This window comes from Ornithorhynchus anatinus, chromosome 4 (assembly GCF_004115215.2).
Source record: "Ornithorhynchus anatinus isolate Pmale09 chromosome 4, mOrnAna1.pri.v4, whole genome shotgun sequence".
NCBI lineage: Eukaryota > Metazoa > Chordata > Mammalia > Monotremata > Ornithorhynchidae > Ornithorhynchus > Ornithorhynchus anatinus.
Window position 1 is genome coordinate 75,758,713 of NC_041731.1, and position 10,087 is coordinate 75,768,799.

Below are 10,087 nucleotides of genomic sequence, written 5' to 3' on the forward strand. Positions count from 1 at the left end.
GATCTGCCCATAAGTGGCTAGCATGAATAAAGACTGTTGCATATGCCCAACACGTTGTTCCACACTCTCTGCCCTCCTTCTTGCTCATTGCATTCTACACCCCAGTAGGACTGTGATTGACAGGGATGAGAAAGAGTAGTGCTATAGAAGCCAGTAGCCATATAATCAAGTTGTTTGGGTGGATTCTTGGTCTGGAATCTCAGGACCTTCCACTGTTCCTGATAGAACGCTCCATCATCGTTGAGATGATTGGGCAGATGAGGAATCGTAAGTTCCCTGAGAGCAGCGGTTGGATCTTTTACCTCTATTATATTCACTCAGGCAACTACTAGAGGGCTGTATACACCATTGGTGCCTAATACAGCAGGGGGCTGGGCATCAGAAGGACCTGACTTCTAATCTTGGCTCTGCCACTTGTCTGCTGTATGTCCCTGGGCAAGTCACTTCACTTCTCTGTGCCTCAGTTACCTCATCTGTAAAATGGGGATAAAGACTGTGAGACCCATGTGGGACAGGGACTCTGTCCAACCCAATTTGTATCCATCCCAGTGCTTAGTACAGTGCCTGGCACATTGTAAGCACTTAACAAATACCACAATTATTATTATTGTCGTTCATAATAATAAATAATACTGATTGATCAATTTATCCTAAAGAGTTTGTTGTCTCCTCATTAGAGCTTCTCAACTGGTCTGAAGATTATCCAGTGGACAGACTTGTGCCACCCTTCTCCAGACTGGGGATGGGTTTTCCTGGGCAGCAGCAAGATAAGGATCAGGAATTGGAGATACTAAAAATGATGATGATGAAACAACAAATACCAAAAGTGATGATGGTTAAATGCTTACTGGCTACAAGGCACCATACTAAGTATTGAGGGAGATACAATGCCATCAGATCAAAGACCCCGTTCCATATGAGTCTGCCAATCTAAAGGATAGGGAGAACAGTTCCAGTTCCATCCCCATTTTATAGATGAGGAAACTGAGGCATAGAGAAACTAAGCAACTTGCCTAGGTCACATAGCTGGCAAGTAGAGGAGCCAGGGTTAGTGTTCAGGTCTCCTGGCTCCCAGCCCTGTGATCTTCTCAGGATCACAGATGGAGAAATCCAGAATAGCATCATTTGACCTGCTAGACTGTGGATATCAGAGTAATGCCAACAGTCAGATTAATCTCATCAGGCCAGAGCAAATCTTAATCAATCAATCTATCAATCATACTTATTGAGCATTTACTGTGTGTGAAGCACTGTACTAAGCACTTGGGAGAGTACAGAGTCACTAAACACACACATAACCTGCCCACAAGGAACTTACAGTCTAAAATCTCCCCAGTGTTTGATTGGGACTTAGTATTAGATCTGTCCCATGCTGCTACAGGCCAACAAAAAAGAACCTTCATTCAAAAAAGATGCCGGCACTGGCATGATCGAATGGAAAGCCCACCCACAAATTGAGAGGAATGTGCTCTGAAGAACGGCTGTGGCAGTGTATCGTTGTTGGGAATGTTGTATATGGGTGGAAGCCTTGGAGGTCTCTGTTTGAAAGCAAATGGACTAAATTAAGGACTTTCCTAAAATTGGTTTCAGCCATGAGAGAAAAATGATCAGAAACAAGATGCAGGCTTAGAGCGGGGAGAAAAAAGACCTTTAGCATAAACTCGCTGAAGTGATTTCCAGAATCCAATGATTCAGCTGATCTTAGGAACTCGAGAGTGGGTTGGCAGTTCGTCTTGCCAAACCAATGCACTATGGTCTAGTGGAAATGGCATGGAGCTAGGATATAGAAGACCTGGATTGTTGTCCCATCAGTGCCATTAGCTGACTGTCTGGGTTCAGGCAAGTTGTTGTTCCACTCCGGGCCTCAGTTTCTTCACCCATAAAGTGGGAATAATAAGACATGACTCTGCCTCCTGGGGATGTCGTGAGGATAGGCTGAAATACGTGATATGGAAGGGCGTTGGCGAGGTGAAAAAGTTAGATTTTATTAGAGCCTGTGCTAGGCCTTACAATTTTTCCTGGTTTGGTTATTGATTCTTTTCCAAGAGATGAAAACACTGATTAAAAGTATGCTCAAGCACCAGTGGAAGTTTAGGTCTTCTTTTAAAGAAGTCTATTTGGCCCTTGTCCTGGGACAGTTTACCTGTAAGCTCCTCGTGGCCAGGGAATATGTCTACCAACTATGTTTGACTGTACTCTCCAAGCACTCCAAGGTTCAAACCCCGGCTCTGCCACTTGCCAGCTGTGTGACTTTGGGCAAGTCACTTAACTTCTCGGTGCCTCAGTTCCCTCATCTGTAAAATGGGGATTAAGACTGTGAGCCCCACGTGGGACAACCTGATTCCCCTGTGTCTACCCCAGCACTTAGAACAGTGCTCGGCACATAGTAAGCGCTTAACAAATACCAACATTATTATTATTATCACTCAGTACGGTGCTCTGACACTCAGTAAATAAGATTGATCAATTGATTTTGCCTTATGACAGTAAAATCATCATCATAATTTCCACTATGGTTGAGCAAAGTGGCGGATAACAGTCACCTCCCTACTGTGCCACTGAGAGTCTCTCCTTCTGGTATTTTCAGAGTGTGTGTCGGGCCCTGGGGATAAGAACCACTGCTGCACATTCTTGGCATAATCCCCAACACCAGACAGACAGCTATTCTGCCTTTTCCGGAGCCGACACCAGCTCTCCTCCCCGACACCAGCTCTCCTCCTCTATGTCATCGAAGACCCTCCATCCCATCTTGCCTTCCGTCACCCCGGTGGGAAATAGACCAGCTCCTGCAGCATGAGACCTCCATAACCCCAGAAAGACTGGTGGCTGCTGTGGTGGTCTCTGTGGCTATGGGTGTGCCCTGAACTCTGAACCACAAGTAGCCTGAAATGCTCCTCTAGCCCAAGCACCCTACTGCTTCTGTTTTTATTGACTATTTTGGGTGCTCATCCTTCCTTTTTGTGTTGTTTCAGTGTTTCATTGTTTCATTTCTGCTTATGTTTCTGTCTCCAGTCCCCTCTCCCCATTATATTCTTAGACGGTGAGCTTCTTGAAAGCCAGGGATAGTGCATAATTTCCACCTGTGTATTCTTAGTACAGTGCTCTGAGTATAATAAGCATTTAATAAATACTATTACCACTACTACTATTACCAAAAAGGCATCTCAGTGTTAAATGTCCTGGTTCTATTTGGAGCCAACAAACTCTAGAGAGGCTCAAATCCAAAATGGAGCAGGCCTCCCCACAGGACCCCAAATGCAATTCCTTTGACTTTCTCATTACTCTAAGTGGCTAATGCAAACAATCTCTCTTCCTGACGATTACATCTGGCTCTTGAGTTGCAGGTACCTACACTGTAGTCTCATCTCAGTGGCAAGAAGACTGTAGACAAGTGACGGAACCGGGGTTAGAACCCGGGTCTTTCTGACTCCCAGAACCGTGGCTCTTTTTGCATATAGAGGGAGCAGGAAGGAGACAGAAAGAACTGGCAGTAGCAAGAGTTGGGAACAAATGAATAAATCAGTGGGGGGTGGTCAGTTGATTAGCAGATACCTTTTTTTATGGCATTTGTTAAGCACTTACTATGTACCAGGCACTGTTCTAAGTGCTGGAGTAGATATGAGGTAATCAGGTTGGACACAATCCCTGTCCCACATGGGGCTCACAGTCTCAATCCCCATTTTACAGATGAGGTAACTGATGCCGAGGGAAGTGAAGTGACTTGCCCAAGGTCATCCAGCAGACGAGTGGCAGAGACAGGACTAAAACCCAGATCCTTCTGTCTCCCAGGCCTGTGGTCTATCCGCTAGCTCATGTTGCTACTGCTATCTAAGTCCTAAAGCTGCCCATTGGAATGAAATGATCTGGGACAGCAACAAAAAGGGCGCCACAGAGAGCGTCTCGAATGTTAATCCAGAAATAAACCGCCTGGAGTTCATATTTGTCAGCATGTGCGATTCAACAAGCCATGGGTGGGCTGCCGCGGCAGCCAGACGGATGAATCTCAAGTCCCAAACGGAGCAGGCACAGTGCTCTCGCTCTGCCCCCATCCAGGATAAACCTGGGACATCCTGGGCCGTCTGGCTACCGCTACAGGTGTCTCAGAATTCCCGGGATGGATTCTTTCTGGCCAAAGTTCACCTACCAGAGTGTGAGAACTACTGCTGAGTGACTCAAAAGCAATGCGCATCGACCCCCATGAAATCCCCTCTCATAGACCCTCCTCCAACTCGAAGGACGTTCCCGTTCTGCCTTAGAAATCCGGACAAATGACTGAGAATGAATAGACTACCCAACTGAAAGGATTCCGGAGAAACAACTGAAAGAAACCAGAGGCGACGAGAGGTCACGTCCCCTCAACAGAGAGGCATTTGTAAGGTCTGAGTGAGCTTTCATCAACTCTACGCTTCTGTCCCCCCACCCCTGGGCTCACCCTGCTTGCCTGACCAAACCACGGAACTCACACATACCAAAAACACCCAAATCAACAAGATGTTCTCTAAAAATGCTACTTTCTAAAATAACATACTGTGGCATTGCCTATGTGCCTGCAAAGAAAAGGTCACCCCAGTCCAAGGAAGCAGAGCCTGGCACAAGCTACATAATGGAGGAAAGGTGCAAAATTTGATTAAGGAAAACGTGGGGCCTGAAAGGAGGCTGTTTGCTTAAGATGGAAATGACCTTCTGTCTCTTCCAGCACTTAAATTCTTGCCCCACTTCCCCAGTGACAGACAGGACCCTTTCCCTCCCATTAAACCGATCCCCAGATGTTCCCCAGGATCAACTGGAAAGAGTGAAAGAGGACATGGAATGAGTCCGTCTGGCTAAACTGTTACTCTGTCGGCAGGTTGAAGCTGAGATCCGTGTGGCCCCTGGGTCACAAGCATTCTGCAGAGTGTGCCAGCTAAAAGGGAACAACCCAGTGGAGGACAGTCAAGGGAGAGAATCTGCTAGGAGCCTGCTAGGATCTGCTAGGATCCACAAAGGAGAAGGGTGATGAGTTCTAATCCTGGTTCCCCCACTCATCTGGTGTGTGACCTTGGGAAAGTCACTTCACTTCTCTGGGCCTCAGTCCCCTCATCTATAAAATGGAGATTGAGACTCTGAGCCCCAGACTGTAAGCCCGTCAATGGGCAGGGATCGTCTCTATCTGTTGCCGAATTGTACATTCCAAGCACTTAGTATAGTGCTCTGCACATAGTAAGCACTCGATAAGTACTATTGAATGAAAGTAGGACAGTCAGTGTGTGCAACTGGATTTGTTTGTATCCACCCCAGCATTTAGAAAAGTGCCTGGCACGTAGTAAGCACTTGAAACAAATATCACAACTCTTGTTATTATTATAATTGTTATTATTATTAAAGGGAGGTAGTAGTAAGAAAATTTATGAAGTGCTGACTGTGTGCAAAGCACTGTACAAAGCACAGGGAAAAAAATATAGGTGGGAATTAGACATGGTTCCTGAGACTCTTACAATCTTAAGGAAAGAGGGGACTGGTAACAGACACCTAAGGAGAGTTGAAACAAAACACTAAGACAATATAAAGTCATGGATGGATACACTAATAAAAACAGGTGTGAGCGAGGAGGAGAGGAACGGCTGAGGGAAACAGGAATAGATGTGAAAAGCAAACAACAGGATCTGTTGGGTGGCCCTATAATTATAATGGCTTTAATACTGCATTCTGAGTAAGAGGGAGAAGCACAGTGAAAATCCACTGCACCAGTGGGCCCTTAATTAGTGCTCTAGCTATTAGAGAGATATCGGTCCAAAGAGCACCTTTCAGATATAGCTAAAATATTTTCCTCCCTTCATAATCCAATTTTTGTCCTTTTATTTTCTCATTTTCCCAACAGACAACATCCTCCTCTCGCTATAGATGCTTTCGTTAGTCTGTTCATGCTGGCAACCAACGATGAAAGGCAAGAAAGGCAGCACTCATAAGTCTGGACCAAGAAAGTTGTGAGGAAAAAGAAACACGGGAATGATGGGTACTGGAACGTTAAAGAGTCAAAGACATTTTGGGCCAACGATTTGGGTGACCCAATATAAATGAAGACCGTATGATGCTTTTAGAATCGAGAACTATGAACCGAAGCCAAACTTGTTCTGTGTGCAAATGTGTTATAGGGAAGCCAGGATGCAAGATTGGCTAGTGAGAGAACAGAAGTTGAATATGGAGCTATGAAAAGGTCAATCACAGAATGGCTGGAAAGTTCCCCAGAAATAAAGAAAAATATCATTAATTTGAAAGCCAGCACAGTCAAGTAGCCCTATCCCATGGATTACAGGGACTGCAGAGGAAGAGCAGTCAAGTTCCAGAAAGTATTTTCTCAGCAAGATAGTTTCCTATCCCACATCAGTGCAGTCCTTCTTGACCGACCAATTGCTGGATCAGGACTAATACCCGTTGTCATTAAAACAACAACCACCTCATTTCTTTCACTCCAAAATCTGAACCACTTTAAATAGATCAGTCCCTGTTTCCTGTTTGCTAGGCAAATTAAAGTGGGCAACAGTCTGTTCAGTGTTAGCTCATCCATGCTAACGGATTTTTACTTCAATTCTGGTGCATCATGACTGTTCCATTTAATCAGCCTTCTTTATAGTAGAGCATGTCACTATTAGGAGGAGATCGGCAATTGCTTCCTCTCCTTTGTTCATCCCTTTCCAAGGGTTTACACCCCTAGAAGAGCAGTTAAGACAATAGTTTGTTTCATACAGCAGGTGAAGGGGACATCATCAAGGAGGTGGTGAAGAGATTAGTGTGTCAGTACAATCAATCAGTTGTATTTATTTATTTTAATGGTAGTTAAGCACTTACTATGTGACAGCCACTCTACTAAGTGCTGGGAAAGTTGCAAGCTAGTCAAGTTGGACATGGTCTTCCCAGTCTAATTCCCCATTTTAGAGATGAGGTAACTTTAGCACAGAGAAATTGAGTGACTCATCCAGGATCACACAGCAGACAAGTGGCAGAGCGCTCTATTGAGCGTTTACTGTGCAGAGCACTGTACTAAGCCCTTGGGAGAGTACTCTAGGCTGAAAGCGCACTGTGGGTTGGGAAGATGCTTGCCAGCTCAACTGTGTCATACTCTCCCAAATGCTTAGTACAGCGCTCTACACATAGTAAGGGCTCGGTAAATCCCATCGATTGATTGATTGACGGATGACAATATGATAGAGTTGGTAGGTACATTCTCTGTCCACAACGAGCTTACAGTCTAGGGTAAAATAGGAAAAGGTTTCCACTCTGTTGTCCGGGAAGTGAACAGACCATGGGTATGCAAGTAAGAACTGTCCTACTTTCATGGGTCAGTGTGCAACAGGAACTGAGCTGAATGTGATGATTATCAGACCTACTTTTGCTAACTTTCTGTGCTCAACCTTATCAATCAATCAGAAGTACCTGGTTTATGCAGAGCACTGGACTAATGCCCTGGGGAAGTCTAACAGAGGTAAAATACACAATCCCTGTCCTAAAAGAATTTCCAATTCAATGGGGGAGACAGACACAAAAAGATTTACAGTTGGGAGGGAAAATAGCCTGGAAAGATGGGCAAGTGAATAAGTGCTTCAGAAAGAAAGTATGTAAATTGATATGTACATGGTGATGATGATGGTATTTGTTAAGTGCTTACTATGTGCCAAGCACTGTTTTAAGCGCTGGGGTAAATACAAGGTAATCAAGTTGTCCCACTTGGGGCTCACAGTCTTAATCTCCATTTGACAGATGAGGGAACTGAGACACAGAGAATTTAAATGACTTGCCCAAAGTCACATAGCTGACAAGGGGGGGAGCTGGGATTAGAACCCAGGTCCTTCTGACTCCAAGGCTCATGTTCTATCCACTGGGGAAGCCTGCTTCTGGGAGCAAGAGTACAAGTCCCAACAGCATGGGCCGGGCGGGGGGACAGAAGCCCCAGGAGACAGAAGTGGGAACTCCACAGTCGTGGTGTGGGTAGAGGCAACGGCAGAGATGACGGAAGTAGATCTGAGCAGTGTGTCTGTTCCACATCTCTCTGTTCAGGAGGTTTCATGCAGAAATGCCAGCACAAGTTGGAAATCCACCAGAAAAGAGTGATTAGCTGACTAAACATCTGATGGTAAACCTGTTCCAATCCTGATCGGGAGGTACAAATGGGATAAACTGAACATCGATGGGCTATGCAGGGGGGTCGATCAGATATACGTCTAGTGTCCATTTTATTCAAGGATGACATTGCTGAGTGTGGTCAATCAATCAAACGTTCAGTGATATTTACTCAGTGCTTACTGTTGCTAAGAACCTGGGAGAGTACAATCCAATGGAGTTGGTAAACACAATTCTTTCCCATAAAGAGCTTACACTCAATAGGAGGGAGACAGACATTAAAATAAATTGCACACAGGGGAAATAGTAGAATATAATAATAATGATGGCATTTGTTAAGCGCTTACTATGTGCAAAGCACTGTTCTAAGCTTTGGGGAGGATACAAGGTGATCTGGTTGTCCCAAGTGGGGCTCACAGTCTTAATCCCCATTTTACAGGTGAGGTAACTGAGGCACAGAGAACTTAGGTGACTTGCCCAAAGTCACACAGCTGACAAGTGGAGAAGCTGGGATTTGAACCCATTACCTCTGACTCCCAGGTTGGTGGTTTTTTCACTGAGCCATGCTGCTTCTCTATATCTTACTACCTATATATCCTACCTATATAATGTTCTCTAGAATATCCTTCTCTATGGGTATCATCTTATCCATATGTTGTTAATACAGAGAATAGAGCCTTGCTGTGTTAATGGGCTTGACCCTGAGCAGAATCTATCTCTGTTTCTACCCTGCCTATTGGCATCTCAATCCTTGCCAAACCTTTGCTCTGCAAGAACAAGCCTCTCCCAATTATTGTCTTTTCAGATGGTCTGCCCACCAGAGTGGCCTTTCCAGTGTCCACCAATCTGTCTCACTGCTTGAGACCATTCTATACTAAGTCTTGAAATCAAGTATTTTGTCTCACTGTATATAATCCAACCAGTTCCCTACATAATAATAAGAATAATGTTGGTATTTGTTAAGCGCTTACTATGTGCCAAGCACTGTTCTAAGCACTGGGGTAGATACAGGGTAATCAGGTTGTCCCACGTGAAGCTCACAGTCTCAATTTCCATTTTACAGATGAGGTAACTAAGGCACCGAGAAGTTAAATGACTTGCCCAAAGTCACACAGCTGACAGGTGGTGGAGCCGCGATTAGAGCCCATGACCCCCAACTTCTAAACCCGTGCTCTTTCCCCTGAGCCAGGCTAGTTCTCCATATGCCAACTGCTTGGGTACCCTGCTGTCATCCATTCTCCCCTCCACTCCTTGAATCTTGTTTAGTCATTGATTTTCTTTGTGTTAGTGAACCAGAAGATTGAGGTCCATCAGGTGTAGTCTTCTTCTGGTGAGACGATGATTCATGTGCCTTACTAGATTGTTCCCGCATTAAATGGGGCAGATATTGTGCCACCACTCCACTGCATTACTTGAAACTGTATTATATTATACTAAGTCTTTAAACTCCTCCCAGGGTCGTACCTGGAGAGTTTCCAGTATTCCACCAGTCTCAGCTATTGGAGGGAGAGTCAAGCAAAGGCCTACCCATTCCATTCCTAGTTTGGGAATTGGCTAGCGAGTGCAAGACAATCTGCTACAAGGCAAAACTCACCTTTCCTGGGCAGCAGCAGCATGGGAGAGAATCAAGGGTGGAGATTCAAGTTGACTGTGTGGAAGGAGGAAATGGTAAACCACTTCTGTATTTTTACCAAGAAAACTTAATGGATACACTACTAGAATGACTGCAGACACATTTCTGGGAAAGATATGTCCATGGCGTCACTATGGGTTGGAGACAACTCAATAGCATAAGACAAGAAGTCTTTAATTCATTTATTCTGTCCCACTGTATACATCTCATTCATTTCCCTGTACAGTGGCTGCTTGGGCATCCCACTCTCATCCATTCTCCCCTCTTCCCCCCAAATCTTGTTTAGTCACTGATTTTCTTTGTCTTGTCTTATGCTGTCGAGTCATCTCCGACCCATAGTGACGCCATGGACACATCTCT

At 44.9% G+C, this 10,087-nt stretch overlaps 1 non-coding gene across 1 annotated transcript; it reads left to right on the forward strand.

The window, feature by feature from the left end:
* Positions 1-9,540: 9,540 nt before the first annotated feature.
* On the forward strand, positions 9,541-9,678 carry LOC114811898. The gene has a single exon (XR_003759594.1). It is a non-coding gene; the product is annotated as a small nucleolar RNA SNORA7 (small nucleolar RNA).
* The last annotated feature ends 409 nt before the right edge of the window (positions 9,679-10,087 follow it).